Raw genomic sequence first — 23054 nt, forward strand, 5'->3', positions numbered from 1 at the left:
GCCCTTCCCCTGTCGACTCCTGAGCAGCAGCCTACTCCTACTCCTAAGTAACGCCATTAAAAACAAGTGCCGCGCAGCCAAATAAAGCAAGCCCCTTCTAAGGCAGGCCAGCAGCTCCATTGCCGGCTTCTTATTCCAGCCCCTTAAAGGAGAGGGGCGCATCCTTCCGGCCTACCCATCGGGGTCCCCCCACCCGGCTGGGGGGCCTCCTCGTGCCAACGGCCCATTGCGTCACCGCTCCTCCCTGCAGCAGAAGACGGGGGAGCGCGGCGGCTCCGTGGCCGAGGGACTCGGCGCCTCTGGCTGTGTGCGCAGCCGTCCGGAGGGGGGCGCTGGGGGCGCGGAGGGGAGCCGCCCTTTTGTCATCATCCGAAGCGGACGGGGCGAGGCGGGCAGGTTGCCTCCGCCGCCTGGTTCCTGGGTCTCGGGTCCCTTTTGGATGCTGCTGTTGCCTCCGCCTCCTCCTCCTGCCCGGCATCTTCCCCACCTCCCTGGGCGGATCTCTTTCTCCGCGGCGCGCAGAGCAGCGAAGGCGCCCAAGGAGACCAGGAGGAGGAGGAGGCGCGAGGCGCGGCAAGGGACAGATCCGGAGATCGCAGGATGGGCTCCCCCGATGGGCTCCTTTGACTGGGAGGAGGAGGAAGAGGAGGAGAAGGGACCGCGCTGCGGGAGAGGAAAGCGAGCAACCGCCCCTGCAAGGAAGATGCGTTAAACGGGTAAGGAGGAGGCAAACCTTTCGGATTTCATCCGCACCTTCGACAAGTCGGCTTTCCACTTTATTGTCTCTGTTTCTGCTGTTGTTGTTGTTTTTAAAAGAAATAAGTAAAACCAATTTGGTGTGGGCGTTGAATGTTTTGCATCGGTGAATCTGTGGGTCAAAAGGTGCCCCCCCACCCCATCTTGCAGCAAAAAGGAAAACTCCCGATGTGCTGGGGACTGGGTGTTTTTCGTGTGCTGCTTGCTCTCAGCATCGCCAGCATGCGAGTGAATTCTGAAGAGCCCAGGTGGTGTTTCTTGAGCTGGAAGCTGAATATAGGTGGGGGTGGGGGGGAGGTTACTCTTTTGCACGGTTTTCATAAACCAGATTGGCCTGTTTTTGCAACAATTTTAAACCGACAGTGGCCCAAAGCCCTGTTTGCTACAACACAGCAGCAGCCCACTGGGCACAATTGGCTGTCATCTTAGGGGTGTGGGTGGGTGGGTACACAGGTGTATTATGGATACATTGATCCCTAAAAATGAAAACCTTCTGATCTGGCTTTACATGCCATGGAGATTCTCTGGTGTTTGATCTCTGGGGATTCCTCTGGTTTCCTAGGCAGCTGGTTCACACATAGATGCTTGGCAACAGAGGTGGGTCTTAGCTCTGCACTTTGAAGTGACTGGAAAATGCTGGGAAGTGTCACTGTGGCGGCTGATTCTCTGGGCCGGATCCAGGGTCCTCTTTGTGTCTGTGAGGTTCTCTTCCTCCACCTTGTGTGCGGTTAGGAAGGAGGTTAGGAAGGAGGACAGGAGGGAGGACTCATGAGCCACACTTAACCTGGGCTTGGCCTCATCCCTGCTGAATATTCATCTCTTTCTTTTGTTTTCTCACTGTCAAAGCAAGCATCATCATCATGAGGGCTGCTGCAGCCATGGCTCACCCTCTTCCAGGAGGTTTCCTGAGTCACAGCCTCTGCAAACTAATGGGAACATGCTCAGTAGGTCTAAAGAGGAGAGAGTGTGTTGCAGCCCTGAGCTTCACTTTGACAACAAACCTACTTCCCTTTCCAACTACCAGGTCTGCGGTTGCTCTAGGTGCTGTTGTTTATCAACCAGGGTCATCCGTATTTTTATTTATTTATGCATTTATTGCATTTATATCCCAACTTTTTCATCCAAAGTGCTCAAGGTGGCATGTGTAGTTCTCCCCCTCATTTAATCCCCACAACCCTGTGAGGCAGTGACTGGCCCCCAAGGTCACCCAGTGAGTAGGGATTTGAACCCTGGCCTCTCAAGTCTTAGTCTGACACTTGAACCACCATGCTTCACTGGCTCTTGTCAGTGCTCAAACTACAGAATTCTGTGATGAGACTCCATAGTTCCTGTTTCAGAATGCTTTGAGGTGGGGGCATCCTTTCACCCCCTCCCTGTTTTTATCAGGCTTTGGGCCTGGATGACAAGGAGTGTCTGCTTTGTTGACTCAGGCGATGATCTGCTGGTGGGCTATGTTTGAATTACGGGGAGCAGAGCGGGGTCCGGCTGTCCTTCTTAGCCCCTGTTTTCAGAAGGTTGTGGGAGCAGGCTTGGTTTCACTCCAGTAGAAATGAGACACAGATTGGGGTCCACGGATTGCAAGAACCATACCCTATTCTTTCTCATCTTTCCTGTAATTTGAGCATTGATCCTTCTCTTGGTATTTCGCAGAGTAACAGAATAAAAAACAGTAGGAAAGGGGAGGCCTCTGCCCCAGAGCGCTTACAGGCTAAGTACTGGGGCTAATGGGAGTTGCAGTCAAAAACATCTGGTGGGTACAATGACGTGTCAATAATGTAAAGCACTCATCTTGGCTTCCTGCCCAAAGAATCCTGGGAGCTAATAGTGGTTAGGCAACACTTAGCAAACTATGCTTCCCAGGTTACTTTATGGGGGAAGCCATCTCTCTTAGGGCAGATTCACAACATACATTTAAAGCACATGACTTCTAGGACTGTCGCTTTATGATCCGATTTTTGGTGTCTGCGTCTGTGCAGACACAATTTTCAGCGCAGCAGAAGCAAGTCCCCGCGCCGTGCCGGTTTAGTGCAGCGCCTGGGGACTCGCTGAGCGGGCAGCTCAGTTCAGGGGCTGCTCATGGGCCGGTTAAATGACCCACGTGGGCCACACAGTTCCCAGTGTTGTTTGGGGAAAGTCATATGCTTTAAATCTATGTTGGGTATGCTTTAAGTCTAGGCTGTGGCTTTGACCAAACTCTGCTAAATACCTCTTCAGTGTCAATGTTTTATCAGGCTAAATTACTGTGGGTGGGCCTGATTTCCTTCACAGGGTGAAGGGAGTTAACCCTTTTCCTGCCTACTACCATCCCCCTTCCCCAACTCTGTTTGCGGCAGGAGGGAAGCCTCTGTTGGTGTCAGTGGGATCACTCTCCCTCGGTTAACAGCAGCAGCATTCGGGAGAAAGTGCTCATTGCGGGTGTGGTATCAGAGGAAAGTATTTACTGCCTCTCCCTGCATGCTGCTGCAAACACAGCCCAAACCGGAGTACAGTGGTACCTCTGGTTACGAACTTAATTTGTTCCGGAGGTCCTGAAACCATTCTTAACCTGAGGTACCACTTTAGCTAATGGGGCCTCCTGCTGCTGCCACGCGATTTCTGTTCTCATCCTGAGGTAAAGTTCTTAACCCGAGGTACTACTTCCAGGTTAGCGGGGTCTGTAACCCGATGTGTTTGTAACCCGAGGTACCACTGTAGTAGTGGGTTTGGGGTGGGGGCGAGGCACCTACAGCTGCTGCTTATAGTTGTAAAAAGAGACCTTGGCCTTGAACCATTAAGCATCATGTCAAGTTTAGCTGCAAATTCTGACAGCGCAGGCAACTGTGAGTCAAAGGTAACCTGCAATGGAATGGGAGCCAATCTCGTTGCATGCACTATCCCAGCGCCTGTCTGTCTCTGCTAGGCATGAGGACTAAAGAGTGTGGCCAGCATCCCAGCGAAAGACATTGAGTAGCTGCGTCTCTGGGTCTGACCTCATGCCAGGAGTGGGGGAAAGAGGCGGTGGAACATTGCATCACGCAAGGAAAAAGCGCCGTACTGATGGAACATGAGTCAGACCATTGGTCCATATTGTCCACACTGACTGGCAGCGGCTGTCCAGGGCTTCAAGCAGGGAATCTCTTCCAGCCCTACGTGGAGATGCCAACAGGGATCGAACCTGGGACCTTCTGCGTGTGTGGCAGATGCTGCAGCCCTTTCCCTCAGCACTGTGTTGAATGCAACACCTTGTTGTGCTCCTTGCTGCCCTGGGCTCCTTTGGGAGGAAAGATGGATTAGAAGTTGAAGGGAGGAAGGAAGGACCAAACAGTGGTTAGGGAGGCAGGAACAGCTCAGTTAGATCGCTGAGGTGACAGAAGGGGAGCTTGCCCTTGTTTTCATCCATGAAAGGTCTGTTATCACCAACTTTTCAGTTAATTTATTGTTTATTTCCTTATTTATTTCATAGTATTTATACACTGCTTGATTGTTAAAAGAAAATCCTCAAAGTGGTATACAAAGAGAATAAAACAATAAAATTATCAATAAAAATCACCCTTTGAAACATTCAAAAGATAAGATCAGCAATAAACTAAAAACATACGGCAACATTTACAAGTCTGGGTAAAGGTAAAGGGACCCCTGACCATTAGGTCCAGTCATGACCGACTCTGGGGTTGTGGCGCTCATCTTGTGTTATTGGCCGAGGGAGCCGGCATACAGCTTCCAGGTCATGTGGCCAGCATGACAAAGCCGCTCCTGGTGAACCAGAGCAGCGCATGGAAACGCCGTTTACCTTTCCGCTGTAGTGGTACCTACGTATTACTTGCACTTTGACGTGCTTTTGAACTGCTAGGTTGGCAGGAGCAGGGACCGAGCAATGGGAGCTCACCCCGTCGCGGGGATTTGAACCGCCAACCTTCTGATCAGCAAGCCCTAGGCTCAGTGGTTTAACCCACAGCGGCACCCGTATCGCATACAAGTCTGGGTAGGCTTGTCTTTAAAAGCTGTTTTTAGCAGGCACTGAAAAGAGTACCGTCGGGACGCCTCTCTGATGTCAGTAGGCAGGGAGTCCCAGAGTGCAAGTGCTACCACAGAAAACGGGCCATGGGCTTGTGCAATAAATCTTCCTGGGAAAACTGTTGACATTGCAACTACATCCCTGCTCTCTTAGACAGAGGTGGATTTAGGGGAGCGCGACCAGTTCGGTCACACTGAGTGCGGATCCTCGGGGGCGCTGCAACTATGATGTGGAATGGAAGGCAAGAGGTGGGATGGTGCCAAATTTTGGTGTCGCACCACTGACTTCGTCTTCTTCTACCTGGTTTAATATTTCTCTTGAAATGGGCAAGAGCAGTCTATCCCAACCTGGTACCCTTCAGATGTTTCCGAACCACAATTCCCACCATCCTGTGCAATGCTGGGGCTGATGAAAGCATGACAGTGCTGGCTGGAGCTGATGGGAGTTGCGGTCCAAGACATCGGGGTCGGGGCAGGTGAGTTACATTTTGCATCTGGTATGCCCAGGTGGTTGCTTAGACCGTTTCCTCCTTTTATCTCCTTTCCCTTGTCACTTCTCCCTGAATAAATTGTGTGCCCATCTTTGGAAGCTCTTCCTAATTGCAGACACATCTCCTTGCTCTTGTAGGCTTTATGTTCCAACGCTCTATGTGACTTAGAAAAAGCCACATCTCTGTTTCCATGGTTATGTTTGGTGTTAAATTCTGCCTCATCCAAGGATGCAGCAGACCCTGTTTCCCAAATTCTTGGATATTCCCTCTTGCTGCTGCTTTTGAGGCGAGGTTTCTATTTCCGTCAGATGCATTTGCACAAGCGTTATGGTCAAAGAACAGTAAGAGAACAAACTAGAGGTGGATGAACCCTACAAGGCTCTACTCAGAATGGATTGGGATTGAAGGGGCCGGCATTCCAGGGGGAATCCCGGGGACGGACGGACCCCAACTCAATGAAATGATTTGGAAAGGTGGCATCTAGCCACCTCTTCCTTTTCCTCCTCCTTGGAGGTTCAGGATTAGCGATGGCAGCCATGAAAGGCTATTTTTAATTCCTCGTTCCTTCCTTCCCTTCTTCAGTCTAGAGCCATCTGAATACTAGCTCCATGTAAAATTAAACTTGAAATTACTGTAGCATTCTTTTCTGGGTGACTATTCCCAGGGAGCACATCTATTTATGTATCCAGCTTTCAAGGCATACTAAAATTAGGATGTGAACAGTTTTCAATACCTTCGCATTACTCCTTAGGCTATAGGCCTAGTCACTACATAGTAGTGTAGCGACAACTGCCAGCGACAACTAAGGAAATTTAATCTGCCCTAAGAATCGCTGGTCCAATTTTATAGAGGTACTATTGAAACTGTTCTCTGTAATTCCATTACCGTACTGTCTGGTATGGTACAGCCTCTAAGCTGGATAAGAAGAGGCTCCAACAAGCAGTAAGAACTGCAGAGAGGGTGATTGGTGCTAGTTTGCCTCCAATAGAGACCAGGGCCGTCTTAAGCGCTGCCACGTAGCGGGCGGGCGGGCAGGCACAGCACGATCTCTCCGGCGCCCTCCCGCCCTGTTTCCCTATGCGGTGGGCGGGTGGGCGCAGCGCGGCTGCCACAGGCGCAGCTGCACGGCGGACAGGCCGGCCAGCGGGCGGGCGCAGCTCGTGGCGCCCTCCTGGCGGGCCGGCGCCGTGGTGCCCTGCGCCACCCTGCATGGCCGTAGGGCCGGCCCTGATAGAGACACTTTATGCCGCTCGAGTCAGGAAGAGAGCAGAGAGAAAATTCCAAGTATGGTTGATACTTGGCCAATAAATTATTCTATTCTATTCTATTCTATTCTATTCTATTCTAGGGAGTCAGCCTCATTTAGCTCAGTTAGACATTAATATAAATCAGCCTGCATAGGAGTGCATTGCTGGTGGCTCTGTTTGCGCTTATCATGCAACCATTGTTTACTGTGACAAGGACAGGCCATACTGGTAGTAAGTCTCAGGCTTGCACAGTCCTGCTTCCCTTTCCTCTTACTTGGGCTTCCGTTTTAGGTTAAGCATCATTAGGAACCCTAAACTGTGGTTTATCATAGCTGTTGTTTGTCAAAACAAGCCAGCTTCTTAGATTATGGTTGAAAAACAGCTTCTTTTAACAAGGCATATCTCAGGTTAACCCAAAATCTGTCAGGTTCAGACAAAATGGCAAACTGTTGTTAATCTAAACCAGAAGCATAAGTTTTCCTTCTCAGACTCTGGCTGACCCAGAGCAAGAGGGGGCAGCAGGGAGGCCTCAAGTCTGAGTCTCACTGCAGCTGGGCTGGGGGAGGCTGGGCAGTGGGCAACAATGTCCCTTCTCACCATTTCCAAGGTGGTGATATGAAGTGTGAATGTTCAGGGTGGCAGTTTCCTCTGCCTGCAAGCCTCCATGCAACAGGACCCACTGCAAGCTTCTTCACCCCCACCCCCACCCCCACCCCTCTGATTCACCATCTGCATTATGGAGCCATGTATTGTTTTGTGTCTTGCTAGATGTTACTGGAGAGGCAAGAGGTTGCTGTGATCGGTGGAAGTCTGCCCATGGCTGCTGGAGTATCGATTTACATTCTGAGATCAGCTTGATTTATTAAACTGCAGGGAAATGCTTCAAAAGTTGAGGTTTCTTTTTACTTGAATCAAAAATGGTGCTGTCATTAGGGTCAAAACGCACGAAAGGGTGTGGGGTGGCTGGCTGGCTGTGTTGGTAACCTGGAAAATGGGTAGGAAATAGACCGGCTTTATTTTATCTCTGTGGTTCATCCCCAAAAGAGATACTGGAGCAGTAGGGCCTGTTGAATTGTTCAACTGTCAACTTCCAAAAATGAAGGGTGCTAAAAAGTTGTAACATGACTTGGGAATTCAAAAGGTATTTTGGTTAAATAAATATAATTTGGTTTTGCTTGGTAAGTAGAATGTGTGTAAAATTGTACAGAAATCATTAAAAGTGTATGCAGTTATATCATATATCATATATCATATATAATTTATTATTATCATTTTATTAAGCATTATGTGACACTTTCAGAAGGTAGAATTATAAGTCTTTGGTTTTCCAAAGTCGGTTTATGTACTTCATCAGACACAGACTTAACAAGCTAAATGTTGTCCAGTCACCAAAATAATAGGAGATTTGAATTCCTCACACCTTAAAACATATTTTTAAGACCCCTCACTACAGAAATTTGCAAAAATTGCTTCACCCTCTAACATGGCATGCCCTACTGGAGCAGCCATTCCACCAGACTTTCTCAGTGGGAGAGATGGGAAACAGAAGATTCATTCCATCAGCTTTGCTGAAAGCTCTGCCAGGCACCTCGTACCCCTGAACTGTGCCAGCTAGTCATTTTAAGAACTGTTTAAAGATTGGCGCCTGAGTGTGATTTCCCCCCCTTCCTTCCCTGTCTCTATTCCTTTGTGTGCCTGTTTCTTTTAGATTGCAAGCTTGTGGACGGGGACTGTCTTGTTTTGATTGCTCCTATGTAAGCCACTCTGGAATTGACTGAAGAGCAGGGTACAAATGTTCTAAATAAATTATACTATAGGCAGCAGTAAGAATAAATCAGTTCAGTTTGCATTTTAATTCCTAATTCACCCTTCCTGAACCAAGAAGCAATCTGGAACACTGTTAATCCTTAAAAATCTGCATTTTTCTTTCTGTTTGTGATGTCATTCTCCAGTGCAAAATGCTGTTGTTATTATTAATATTATTATTAGTGAAAGTTACTTACAAAACTACACTGCATTACGATAAAGTGCTTGCAGGAAAATGTGGTTGCATGCAAAAATGCTCCTAGAAACGCAAGCGGGTTTGCATCCTGACTTTGTGCAAAGAAAAATGTGCAAATAGACGCTGAAAGAGGGCAAGTGGAACTTAGGGCTGGGGGGGGGGGAAGAGAAACTGAGAAAGAACTGAAATGGACAGATTCACCCATCCGTGGCTGCCAGGCATCCGATATGCTCTAAGACAAGACAGGAAGCTCCACTAATAGCAGAGTGTGTAGAGAGGAAATGTGGGCCGCCTTTTGTACATGATGGAGAGGACATCAGTCTTTGTTTCAGTTAATCTGGTAGCTGTCGTGGATGCGAAAACTCTATTTGGGAATTTGCTCCGAGCCAAATCCACCGAGAAGCCTTTCTCTCTCTCCTCCCGCATGATGTTTCATTGTGAAGGCACTCCTAGCACCATATCCCAGAATGCCTCCCAGCCCCAGGCAGAAGTGTCAATTATTCCTCTCGCGTTGGCTTCTGCTGCACAAAATCAGCAGTAGAATTGCAAGAGTGCTTTCGCTCAGAATTGCAAGGTGCACACAGGTTTGTGTTGGGCTGGCTTTGCTCAACCTCTTGGCGCTGAGCCCTACCAGGCTCACGCTACCACCTCTGAGGCTGCTTAGGCCAGCTGGGCTGTGTAGCAAAGGGAGGAATTGTGCAAGGCCTGCTTCAAACTGTGACCAGTTTGCTGACCATTTTGCAGAGAAGAAAATGCTTCCCACCCATGCTGACCTTGACACACTGGCTAGGACAGAGTCCTGTCATCTCACTGCTTTCCCTTGGGGAAACCTGCTGAGAGCAAACAGCAATTTGGGTTTCCTCCAGATTAGCTTTTGCTCCGATTTATTACTAAAGAGTGGTTTTCCCTTGGAAAGGAGCAGGACAGAGGGAAAAGGGCTCAGACCTGTGCTTTCCAGGCACGGTAGAAGCGGAAGTGTGGATGAGCCCTCAGAGATCAAAGGAACCAGGAAGCATTGCCTGGTGGATCCTGCTCAGGTTGTCTTGCCTGACGTCAAAGGCATGTGGCTCTGTGGGATGAGGCTGGCGGCCCCTTTGCTTGATCCTTGCCTATCCTGGCCAGTTAAAACACCAAGATTGGGACTGAGTGAGTGGACCTCTGAGGTGGTTAATCCCTCTTTGAGGGAAGGAGTTGTTCCCGACAGCCTGAAGAGGCCACTAGGAAAGTCGCACCTTTAACAAGTCAAACTTGGTCTATCTCAGTACCCTTGCGCTAACTTTCCAATTTTGGACAATTTTGGCATTGTTGTGGGCTGTGGCCTTCCAATGCCAGGCGGTCACGCCGGTCAGGGCCATCTTAAGCTCATCCAGCGCCCTGGCGCTAGGTCCCTCCAGCGCCTCTCTAAGGGCCCGGGAGTGCCAAGCGGACCGCGGCAGCAGCAGGAGGCCACCTCCGAGGACTCCGTGCTGCACCTCCTTCTCATTTCCCCAGCGCTGGGTTCCGCTCAGTCAAGCTTCGCCACCAGCGCACGCACCGCAGGACCAGCAAGAGCTGCTTGGGCCCTGTGCACGCGCTGGTGGCGAAGCTCGACTGAGCGGAACCCAGCGCTGGGGAAATGAGAAGGAGGCACAGCGCGGAGTCCTCGGAGAAGGAGCGCAGTCCTGGCCAGATCGCCGGAACCCTGTGCTCACTTGGCACCCTTCCAGCGCCCTGCGCCGTGGTTCTCCGCGCCACTAGCCTCTATGGCTAGGACGGGCCTGCTTGGGTGATGCTGATAGTTTAGTCTGATTTCAGGTAAGGCTTTGGGATGGAAAAGACATCCTGGTGGGTGACTTATGATGGGGGCTCCTGAAGCTCTTGGTGGCTTTCCCTACGACTGACTATGGATTGTCTATCAGAGTTTGGCTTAAGGAATAGTGTTTTGAAAAAATGCAGATTAAAAGAGGGAAGGCAGTGATTTGGAGGAGACCATCATGTGGAGAATGGAGAATGAATGGAAGTGCAAGAAGCTTACTATCCATGTTGAACGACACTATAGATGAATTGGCTAAGTTTGTTGTCTCAAATCACTGTCATTTGGAATTTATTATTCCTGTTGTGGTTCTTAATGGTGTCAGCCGCTTCACTGAAGAGCTGGATATTCTATGTAGTCTGATAGGAAACCTGTTCTCTTATGCCAGCAAAATGGCACTGTCTACTCAAAGGAGTGGAAGGGAACCCACCCGAAACCAGCCCAACGAAGACTGAGCATGCTCAGCTACCATGCAATGCTAGCTGGCTGTGTGTGTCTAAAAACAAGGGGGCATCCTGGAAGAAGGCACACCTGGCTAAGTGACTGGCATGTTTCTGACTACATCTCCCATCAGCCCCAGCTTCAAACAGCCTTGCAGGCGGAGGCTGGTGGGAGTTGCTGTCTAACCTGCCTAGAGGGCACCAGGCTGGGGGCAGGCAGACTTATATTCCATAATAAATTACCTGCTCTTTAAGGTGCTGCTGCAAGACTCTTTGTTGTTCTTAACTGAATCACATGCATTTGGAACTCTGACATTTTGTGTAGATAAAAGCAAAGATCACATGATTTTTTAAAAAAAAAATGGGTTCAAGTGAGTGTCTGTGAATTGGGCATGAACTGTGCCCCCCCACACACACACACACGAGCAGAGAGCACAATGGTAGGGGCAGTTTGAAATGATGGGTCAGCTATCAATACTGTACTGTATATATCGCAAGCCATGTTCTCCCAAAACAGCCTCATCTCCTGGCCCTTAAAATGTCATGTCTTCACCCTAAAACAGCAAATCCTTTCCTGGAAATCCTTTCCTAAAAGGCACCAAATGGATTTCCTCCCTCAAAGACAGCCTCCATATTCCTCATTTAATTTTTAATTTTCAGAGAACAAGAGAAAAGAGACCTCCTGTTTTGCAAGATGAGAATCCTTGTTCCTTCCCAATGAACCAACATTAGCAGTTAAGTGGATTAATATGGCTCTTTTGGCTGGTTTATGCCACGTTAGACCAGGGGATGGAGATAATTCTTTCTGTTTCGGGCCAGCTCCTGGCAATTCTGCGATGGAGCAATATTTTTGTGTGGAAAATCACAGCAGGGAGGGTTTTTAAGTGACCAGGCCATGACTCCTCCACTTCCCTATTGATTCCCTCTGGCTTCCTTTCTCTCCCATCTGTTTGATTAGGTCACAAAATATATGTATCGATTTTTCTTCCTCTTTTATGTAACTGACATTTGAGAGATGATTCACAGCTCCGTCAGAAAACTGTTGCATCCAAGGGCCAGACACAAGGTGAGGCGAAGATGCTTGGATGCCAGAAATGGGACCCTCCCCTCCAGTTGACTGGCTGTTGCAGGAAGGGCACCTCTGGGCAGTGCTGTGATTGGTTGGTTGGTTGGTTAGTTGCATTTATATCCCACCTTTTTCTCCAAGGAGCTTAAGGTGGTGTATACATGGTTCTCCCTCCTCTCATTTAATCCTCACAACAACCCTGTGAAGTAGGTTAGGCCAAAAGGCACTGAGCTGCATAATGGCTCACTGAGAATTTGAATCTTGGTCTCCAAGGCCCTAGTCCAACACTCTAACCAGTATAGCACACTGGCTCTTTATTATCAATTCTTAAATGCACCTTTCCCTTATTGCCAACTTGTCAGGAGGTAAGGCTGCTTATCTGACTGCCCTCAAGATAACAAGGCGGTCTTCTTCACCTTGTACATTCCAGATGCATTTTTGTATATTATTTTTACCAATATGAATGAGAGCCAACATTTTTTTTTACGATTTTACCCCAAAGCTGTTGAGCTTTGTTTAGGGTTGAAGTTGTTGAGCTTTTGGGGGGATTTTCCCGCAAATGTTGTTGAGCTTTTTCTAGGAGTGAACTTGTTGAGGTTTTAGGATTTGACACCAATATATAAACTGCCACGGGGGCCGGATAAAATCATAAAACCGGCTGAGTGGCCAGATTAGGCCTCCAACATGGACTTTGGACATATCTGCCCTAGTATGTGGACTTTTGTACACATTCTTTGGTTGGAGATCTGCAACACAAGATTCAGAGGAAGGCTGTGTTTTGGTTTGTGTACTGCTCTGGGAAGTGTGGAAAGGGTAGTTTTGCCTTTTAAGGGTGAAGTTAATTAAATCTGAAGTTATGAACTGTGAAGTTAATTTAATTAGCCATGATTCCTATATCGCAGGGGGTTGGACTAGATGACCCTTGGGTCCCTTCCAGATCTACGATTCTATGACCACAACTCCCAGCCAGAGCCAACACAGTAGTATGAATCCTGGGACTGGTGGGAATTTTAATCCAAAGCATCTGGAAGGCTTATTATAGGGAACTCCCTTCGCCTTCAGCATCTGGAAAGTCCCCCCCCCCATAAACATTCAAAGGTTTGGGAGGAAGAATGGTGTCCTGCTGCCTCTCTTTTTTAATGGCGCTTCGCTTCTCTGATTACATTAAAAGCTGCTTCTTTCAAATCAATGAGATAATTCCATTTGGCCCCATCCATCAGAGTGTGCTTAATAGAACCCAGCCCAGTTCATTTGCTCAGAATTATAGGCATATTCACGCTTAACCTTTCGCCCCGCTCTTTCCAGGCACAGCTCTGTGCTTTAAAGCTTCATGTCTGAGCACCCTTTTTTTAATCCAGAGCTGTCCCCCCAAAAACTTGTTCTTTAAAGCTCTATCGGAGCAAACAGCAATTTTGGTGTTCCGCATATTGCCTTTTGTTCTGATTCAGCTTTCAAGAGTGGGTATTTAGTGTAGCAGCTTGACCCTAGACATGTTTACTTGGAAGTGAATCTTACAGTGGGACTTACTCTGGAGTAAGAAAGCATAGGGTGCATCTTTCAGTGCTTGAACGAGTGGCTAAGACTTCCCCAGCTCAGCAATGGAGAACCTGGAAAAAGCTGCATTTGTCTTTGTGGTATAAGAACTTATAAACGTTGTACACATAAATAGTGTGTTTCCGGGGTGTGTGGGTGTGAAGGATCTAGAACATGGTTACGTCATCCAGGGGGGCTTTATTCCACTTCAAACTCCTGATAAAGGGATTTGAGCAAGCCAGACAGGTGTGCTTGTTTGTTTCCTTCAGGTCTAAAGTCACACCACAAGCAATTGCTAAGCATCCTATGCTGGTCCAAAGAGCAAAAACTGTTCTCCAAGACACCCCTGGTTCAAATGTCTCCTCGCTAGTCAACTCTCTCTGGCTTGACTGTATGCAAGGAGATATCTAATGGCTTCAGAGTGCCATCTGCTCTGAGGAAATGATGAGCTATTTGACTTTCCTTACAGGAATGGCACTAGGATTGTTGAAATTATTCACATGAAGTGGTCTGAGGAGACTAAATGCCAAGAGTAGATGCCTGTTGCCTGCCTAAGAGTGCTTAGCCTGTTGGGCAAAGAGTGGGGAATCCGAGGTTCAAGTTCCATTCATTGGGGTGGATGCACCAATCACTATCACTCATCCTAACATCCCTTACAGGGTTGTTGTGAGGATAAAATGGGAGGTGGTAGGACCATGCCTGTGTGTGCCCACCCACCCCATCCTTGGAGGAAGAGTAGAATATGAATGTATAATATTATTATTAAGCAGCTTCCACCTGTTTCCCCCTCCATGCTGTGCTGCCACCCAGTCTGAGTCAGCAGTGGCTAGCTGGGGATCAAGCACACAGCTGGCATGACTCAGCTAAGATGCCGTAGATGCAGATGCCACATTGATGAAGCAGCGCAGCCAACCATTTAACCTTCTCCTGAGATGTTCTTGTGCTTTTAAATGTAGCTCTGGCATTTCGATGCCTTGGCATTTCCCCAATGGACAGTTCCATCAGTCATGGCTGGCGTGTTGCTCAGCTCAGGGCAAAAGCCTCCCACCCAGTGGAAAAGGAGACTGACAAGCTGGAAGGTGTGCAGAGGATCAAAGGTCTGAGAACCAAGCCTTAGGAGCAGTTGAGGGATGCTTAGCCTAGAGAAGAGAAGACTGAGAGGTGGAAAAGAACTTTCTGGCAGACAATGGAACAGACTGTCTCAGAAGGTAGTGGACTCTCCTTCATTGAAGGTTTTTAAACAAGAGTTTGCAGTGGTGGGCCTTGAGGTCTCAAATTTCAGTGGTGCCATGGCAAAATTTGGTGCGCCCACTCCCCTGCCTCTCACCTTCTTTTCTATATTATAGTTGCAGTGCCCCTGAGGTTCTGCACCCAGTGCGACCAAACTAGTCACACTCCCCTAAATCCGCCTCGGAGTTTGGATGGCCTCTACCTTGGATTCCTTAACTGTGATGCCTGCATTGCAGGGATAGGAACAGATGACCGTTGGGTTCCCCTCCAACTCTACAATTTTATTCTGTTTGCAGAGCCTGGCTGCTTCTTCTTCTTATGTCCTCCTAAGGCATCTTTGCATGACCACCCCCGCACCCCGATCAACCTCCCTCAGACAAAGGAGCTATCACTTAGCAGGGAGCGCCTTCTCTGAGCCACCACTTTAAAAGGGAGCCTTGTACTCAGCTAGGGTTGCCATACGTCTGGTAGGGCTCACAGCATTAACATTCCAGCAGATCTTGCTTGCCCATTATAGGTTCCTAGGAGGACCCCAAAAACATGGCTTTGGATGCAGCACAGAGCAAGAAAAGACTCTGTGTCTCTTCCCAGCTACCAGCCCCAGACTCTGGCAAAAGGCTGTTCTTCTTCTACCTGGCTAGTGTTCTTCTTTCCACCTCTAGGGCGATGTGGCATTCAGCCAGGGGCTCACCCACTTGTCTCTATGGCAACACACCTGTTCTTTGCCAGCTCCCTGTGGGTGCAAATGTGGGTGCTTACAGGCCCAGCTAGCCGTAGTTTGTAGTAGGGGAAAACCAATCACAACAGATACTAAAGCACAGGCCTGTTTGGGGCCCAGATGGGCATCATCTCCAAACCAACCCCCAATCCTATCACAATATTTTCATTAGCTTCCAGACAGACAGTGGTGTGAGCTATCTTCTTCAGGGGAAGAAGACATAAGGCAGACCCCTCTGCCCAGGGAGATGTGTTGGTTAAATGTGGACAATTAAATCCCCAGAAATGGAGGCAGCACCAGTGAAACTTTGGGCACCACTGAGGGTAGTAGTGACAGGAAAAGGGTTGGTCACATCTCTTACCCGCATTCCACTTCCTCGCCTTCAAATCAGCTCGCTTAGTTTATCCGTTCTGCCAGTTCTTTTTATTTAAAAAAAATATTTTATTCAGTTTTATACATATGGATATGTATAGATATGTGTCAAGAAATGTATACCAAGATGAATATGTACCAGGCTTTCGTGTTGGGCAACTTACACCTGCCAGGAGTGAAGCTTAAATGCCTTCCACATTAAATGCCTGATTCTTCTACATCTGTGTCTTTTTTGGTTGCTCATCTGCTATGTTGAATTTGGTTTCTTGAAAAATGCCGCTGATCCAGTAGGAGAGATCTCTTTGGAGTCAGGCTAATGGTAGCACTTCCTGCACTTGGCTGGACCTGCTGAGCCGAAGCTGTTGGCCTCTGCCAGTATGAGGACCAGAGTTGGCATTTGCCACTGGGCAACTCTCTGGTTGGCATGCCATCTGTAAGTCAAGCCAAATGGTCAATGGCTATGGGAGGCCTGACCAGCCTGACAACAGTCAGCCCTTAGTTACAGGCCAAGTTCCCATATTTATCCAGTTCTGAATGTTCACTTACATGATCTGAGTGTCCCGTAAAGCAGTCCTGAAAGTTAGGCCAATTGCATAATCATGTTGCAGGTGCCCTGGGGGCTGAGGGAATACTGGGTTATCAAAATGCAATTTTCCTATCCAGTTTCTCTCTCTCTGTGGTACTGGGTCAAACCACTGGGTTAAACTACTAGCCCAGTGCTGACTTTGCTGCAAATCTCCAGGGACCTCAGGCGTGGCTCATTCCTACTGCTGCTAACTGTGCTCATTTAACAGCAGATGACCAAGACTAAAGATGGGACCTGCTCCCCACAGACCATGTCTTCGGCTACCACATTCTTCCTCCCCCATCTCCATTGATGAATCTGGTATCTTATCAGCTATTTTCAGTTTGCTTTGCCATTTTTATCGAGGCAATGATGTGAATGTGGGGCTTTTGCTACACATCATCAGAGGAACCAGGTCAGCAACCAGTAAAGTGGTACCCCCTGGAACTGAGAATTAGTTGCCATAGTAACCCCTAAGAGTCTAGCTGGCCTGAGAGTGCTATGGTGCGGAATGCAAGTCCACAGAGATGGGCAGCTGGCGAGGAGAGTGAGAGTCCGTTAGGAGAATTGACGAGTAGGTTAAGTCATGCCAAGCCTGGGAAATAAGCTCTTGCCTGCATCCCCCTGATTGTAGGGATGTGTCAAGGGCCAGTGGGTTAATTGTACAGAGAATTAGGCCGCCTTCTACAACCTGCAAAGGGCACTGAAATCCTAAGTGTAAGCCTGAGGATCTGCGTAGGCCATCAGAAAAACTACCTTCCCTTCTATGGAGTCCGTCTCCCTCCCACCCCTCCCTTCAGTGCTACTATTCCACTTTAAACGTTTAAGGTTGTGGCAAGGATGCCAGTGAAATAATGTACCTACCCTGATGCACTGTAAATGCAATGCCAAAGCAGAGGTGCAAATGGGGCCCCATTGGGGCAAGTGTCAGGCACATCGTAGAGCCACGAAGCAATAATGGGGGAGTACTATTCTAACTGGCACGCTCCCAGTTTCCTCCAGCCAACACTGGATCTCTCCCGTTTTTCTTTCCAGCTGAGGTCTGTCCACCAGCAGAAGTTTTCCGTGGGTGCATGCAGTTGTGCCCTAATCACACGAGTATTCAATTTAATTGTCTTTTTGCTGTTCTTGATCGTAACTATGTCAAGCCATGTTTAAAATTCTGGCAGTCCCATCAGGAAGAAAGCTACAAAGAAAATGCCTAGGTGCTGCATTGCGACCAAGTCGAAACAAATTGGAGCCCCGAGGTCTGGGGCAAAATTTGGAGGAGGGGGATATTCAGAATCACCCCTCTCTGGGTCAGCTCACAGGGGCTGAACTGCTGCAGAACTGCTACAAAGGGCATAATCCCTGATCTGAATTAAAGAGACCCCAGTTTCACTTGCTGTCCTGAACAGTCAATCTCAATCTTTTTAAAAGTACATAAATCAAAGGCTTTGACTTTTCATCAGCTCTTAAGCCAAATTTCCCATTGAGACCAATTAAAAGTGCAGGGCTCTATTCTCAGTGGGTGCAAGATATTACCATTTAATTAAAGTCAGCTGAGGTATTGAGGCTTGCACTAGACAAAGGTCAGCTTCTGGAAGGATGGGCAGAGATTGTCAGTTCTAAGGAAAGAAAGCAGACAGTATGTAATAATATTGCTCTAGTCTACTTTCTGCTCTTCTTCAACTTTGCCTCCACTATCCATGTAGGCTAGCTTCCCCAACTTGGTGCTGTGTGAGGCTGATGGGAACTGTAATTCAAAGTAGCATGGTAAAGGCTGCATTATGGCATCCCAGCCGGCTTTGTCTCATGTCCATTAGCCACCCTGCCTCTTTACCATCCTCCCTGACCCTCTCCAATCCCTGCCCCATAGCAAAGCTTTGCCCAGACAGGTAAACAAACAGCTTGTGCCCATGTGAGGGAGCTCAGGTTCCTGGCTTGGAAAACACATTTTTTGTGGGTGGTGTTTTTGAAAAGTGAGTGGGCCCAGGGGGCATGGCTAACACAGACATGATGCGGCTGCCGAAATCTTTTGCTCCATGAACTCTTGGACAGAATCAACCTTCTTCATGTGCTTCAGCTGCTATAGAATTGTTGTTGTTGTTGTTGAGTCGTTTAGTCATGTCCGACTCTTCGTGACCCCATGGACCATAGCACGCCAGGCACTCCTGTCTTGCACTGCCTCCTGCAGTTTGGTCAAACTCATGTTGGTAGCTTCAAGAACACTGTCCAACCATCTCGTCCTCTGTCGTCCCCTTCTCCTAGTGCCCTCAATCTTTCCCAACATCAGGGTCTTTTCCAGGGAGTCTTCTCTTCTCATGAGGTGGCCAAAGTATTGGAGCCTCAGCTTCACGATCTGTCCTTCCAGTGAGCACTCAGGGCTGATTTCCTTAAGAATGGATAGGTTTGAATGCTATAGAATAGGTGTATATTTTTCCATACACCTTGTTTAAGAAATGTTACACAGCTCTTTTAAAGCAAAGGAAGTGTGTTGATGTCATATTTTATCCCAACTGAGCAAGAAGGCCTCGTATCATCTGACAGACTGTGATCTCGCAATATGGCCCCCAGCCCACAGAAAACCTCCTCTCACTGGGAGGACATTATTCCATGCTGGTTCTTCTTTGAGGACTCCTTGAATCAAACACTGTGTGTTTTTCTCCTCTTTTCTTGTTAAGAAACATTTCAATTAAAAAAAAGTTTTGTTTTTTAAAGTGAGGTGGCACTACTATGCAAACATCCATTTTCATGCCCACAATGGAGCTCAAGTTTCCAGAACTTCAGGTGAGTGGGAAAGTACGCACAGCACAAATTTGCCCCTGTTTGTATGGATGGGAAATACTGAGGTAGATTTCGGAGCCATAAAACCGAAAGCACTCATGTGTGGACAAAGGTCCACGAATGCATACATGGAACAGCAAGCCCTGTACACATTTTTGCCCATGTGTGGACGCAGCCTGAGTGAAGCACAGCCATTCCACATTAAACACTTTCAGGCAGGCGTCTAATGTGGAATTGGTGCCTCTTATGCATACAGGGGTTGCTGTTTTTTGCACCGTGCACATGATTTCATCAGCATCAAAATGCCAGCTCATATCTGCCCCCCTGCGCCCAGTGTTTAATCTAGTTTTGACCATTCCAGAGAAAATCCTGTAAGTTTTTTAAGAAGGTGTTGCCAACCACCTGCTTGTGATACACCAGTGACCCACTTCCAGTATTACATCCCCATTTGGAAGCATCCCTAGTGTGTAAGCATCCTTACTTTTAGGAAAATGTGCATAGCCTTGCAGCCTTAGATTCCCATATGCTTTGGTTCCTTATCTCCTGCTTTTCTTCTCAAAGCCTTCCATTGCTTTGCACCTGAGCTCCCTGACCCTTAGCCTTCCTGAGTCCCAGCACCTCTTCCCAGTCCTCAACTTGCCCACTGTGTGAGGTTTGGAGTCTCATCCAAACTGACAAGTCCTCTTTCCATTGCAGGAACTGGATTCCAAATCATTACACTCCGTGTGCAGCCAGGCATAATTATTATTATTATTATTATTATTATTATTATTATTATTATTATTATTATTATTTATACCCCACCCATCTGGCTGGGTTTCCCCAGCCACTCTGGGCGGCTTCCAACAGAAACATTAAAATACACTAATTTCTTAAACATTAAAAGCCTCCCTAAACAAGGCTGCCTTCAGATGTCTTCTAAAAATCTGGTAGCTGTTTTCCTTTTTGGCATCTGATGGGAGGGCGTTCCACAGGGCAGGCGCCACCACTGAGAAGGCCCTCTGCCTGGTTCCCTGCAACTTGGCTTCTCGCAATGAGGGAACTGCCAGAAGGCCCTTGGAGCTGGACCTCAGTGTCCGGGCAGAACGATGGGGGTGGAGACGCTCCTTTAGGTATACTGGTATATCATCACCCTAGCAGTTATATCATCACCCTAGCAGGGAGGCTGCAAGCATGAGTTAATGTAGATTGAAAAAATATTTCAAATCTGGATTCAACAAACACCCCTCATTCTTAGCTCTCCAGATTGGGTTTACTGCAGTGTCGTAGTTGAGGGGGTGTGTGCTAGCCAGGTTTTTTTTGGCCCAGGCGAAGTCTCCAGAGCAGTGCCATTGAGGCTCCCAGCCAGTGTGTGCATACAGAGATTTTTTTTGGGGGGGGGGCAAACTGGGTCTTTGAGATGGGTGAAATAAAGCCTAGTATCGCCCCTGGTTTACTGGTTCCAGTTGTCAGGCTCAGCAAAAAAGAAAGATCCATTCTCTCAAGGCATTTATCCAACTCTGCGTCCCTCCTCATCTCTCTCTTTCAGAAAGCTTTTAGTCTGCTGTGTATTAAATTTTGCATAATGGGGATGGGGGTGGAACTGATTGGATTTGTGATAGCCCCCAGGACAAAAGGAGGAATAAACATATAGAGACTTGAATCTGGAGTGCTATGGAAGACAGATCTTCAGCAACCCAAGTGCTCAGCGACATACAGCCCTAAAAAGTTGCTCCTTGTATTGTGTTACACCTTCAGGCCTTCATTAAATGTATGTACGAATTCTATCACCCTGCATTTTGTGGTGCGATGAGATATGAGAAAAGGGCCTGTAAGAAATGGCCTTGCGTAGGGTGCTCAGCCAGGGGGCTTTAGGGGGTCTCTCCTGATTTGCATGAAAGGGAGGAGAGCTGCAGCTGTTGCCCTGATCTCTTTCTGTATCTCTTTTCCTCCTTCATTAAAGTCTTGCTGACCAAGATAAATGGATCTTGGTCAGCTGAAATCATCATCAACAGGGGCTGCCCTGCTGGTTTTTAAACTTAACAAATGAGAGTGAAGCTAGACAATAATAAAACAGACAAGATATTATATTTGTTGAGCAGTTCCTCCTAGTGTCTTACTTGTCATGAACAATCTCTTCATTTGTCATTGTTATAAAATGATTGCTTGAGAGGATATACATGGAAAATAACCCAAGTATCCTGTCCGCAGGGCTGGTGTTGTCATGCATGCAGCAGAGATGTTTAGGGAAGGGGAAAGACCCATATTGTGGGCTTGGGGGATCCTGCTTCCACCACACAGACCCTGCCCTTCCCATTCACATATTATGATATTTCAGGACACACAGGCCAAGGATGTCACCACAAACCATCATGATGCATGGCTGACTCCATCTATTTTCCTCCTCCAAAGCAGCTGGCCTTCATGAGCCAAAAATCACAACCCAAAATCCACTGTAACATTGTGAAATACCTTGAGGTACCTTTCTGACTGCACCCAACTTCCTCAGGGGCCCCTACAACCCTACAAACTGCCTATGGGTTTACACTCCCTGGCCCTGATTGGAGTAACTGTGCCCCTAAAGGACCAGTTGCACAGCCTGGGGGTAATTTTGGACTTCGTGGAGGGTCAGGTCAACTCTGTCCGGAGCAGCTGTTCACCAGCTCCATCTGGTACAATGTCTGAGACCCTACCTGCACACTGTACATACTCCAGTTACCTCTTGATTAAACTACTGCAATGCGCTCTATGTGGGGCTACCTTTGCAGGTGACTCAGAAACTTCGTATCTGAAGAAGTGTGCATGCAAACGAAAGCTCATACCAAAATAAAAACTTAGTTGGTCTTTAAGGTGCTACTGAAGGAATTTTTCTATTTTGCTTCGACTCAGACCAACACGGCTACCTACCTGTAATCAGAAACTACAATTAATCCATTATGCAACTGCTAGACTGGTGGCTGCGAGCAACTGCCAGTACCATATAACACCAGTCCGAAGGGATCTACATTGGCTCCCAGTACATTTCTGAGCACAATTCAAAGTGTTAGTGCTGGCCTTTAAAGCCCTAAACACTGAGATCCAGCTCCGAGGGCCTTCTGGCAGTTCCCTCATTGCAAGAAGTGAAGCTACAGGGAACCAGGGAGAGGGCCTTCTCGGTAGTTGCGCCCACCCTGTGGAATGCTCTCTTGTCAGATGTCAAAGAGTTAAACAACTAAATGACTTTTTGTAGACATCTGGAGGCAGCCCTGATTCAGGAAGCTTTTAATGTTTGATCATAGAGTCGGAAGAGACCACAAGGGCCATCCAGTCCAACCCCCTGCCAAGCAGGAAACACCATCAAAGCATTCTTGACATATGCCTGTCAAGCCTTTGCTTAAAGACCTCCAAAGAAGGAGACTCCACCACACTCCTTGGTAGCAAATTCCACTGCCGAACAGCTCTTACTGTCAGGAAGTTCTTCCTAATGTTTAGCTGGAATCTTCTTTATTGATACTTCCCCCCCCCCCGGTAGTTTGTTGGAAGTTGCCCAGACTATCTGGAGTAACCCACTCAGGTGGGCAGGGTATACAAAATAAATTTTATCACCACCAGCATTTGCTGCTTGCCCAATTTATCAAACTTACAGAACTGCCTAAGTTCTGTTCAGAGACAGTTCCACCCAGTTGCATAGAGCAGCCTTCACCAGCCTGGTGTGGTCCAGATGTTTTGGACTACAACTCACCAGCACTGGTCTTTTGGGAAAGTAATAAGAAATAAACTGGGCATAAATCTATGGGTGTTAGTGTGAAACTTGGATGAGGCTTAACATGTGTTGGATTCTGTCCCCGGGAAGAAAATGTACCTTTCGTATCTAAATAAATAAAGGCTATAAAAATGAAGTGTCATTCTTGCTCTGCCGTATCTCTGGAGATTGGCTGTTGCAGCCATAGGCAGCCAGCTCTCTGCCTGCCGTCTCCTGCAGGTCCAAGTGGCTATTTAAATGCCAAGATCGACATGATGAGGAAAAGCCGGGCTGATGTGTCAAACAGTAATGTTGCCTCTGAAGGCATGAAGCCCACAGGCCTTGCTTTGTGTTTCAAGACCTCCCGGTTTTATGAGCTGCTC

At 47.8% G+C, this 23054-nt stretch overlaps 1 protein-coding gene across 1 annotated transcript in view; it reads left to right on the plus strand.

The window, feature by feature from the left end:
• The first annotated feature begins 480 nt into the window (after positions 1–480).
• Positions 481–23054, plus strand: part of ADD2 (adducin 2) — a 68293-nt gene continuing 45719 nt past the window's right edge. Inside the window, exon 1 of the mRNA XM_035120064.2 lies at positions 481–716. The gene's annotated coding sequence lies outside the window, so the exon portion shown is untranslated. The remainder of the gene's footprint in view (positions 717–23054) is intronic.

The sequence above is a fragment of the Zootoca vivipara genome, chromosome 6 (genome assembly GCF_963506605.1).
Source record: "Zootoca vivipara chromosome 6, rZooViv1.1, whole genome shotgun sequence".
Classification (NCBI taxonomy): domain Eukaryota; kingdom Metazoa; phylum Chordata; class Lepidosauria; order Squamata; family Lacertidae; genus Zootoca; species Zootoca vivipara.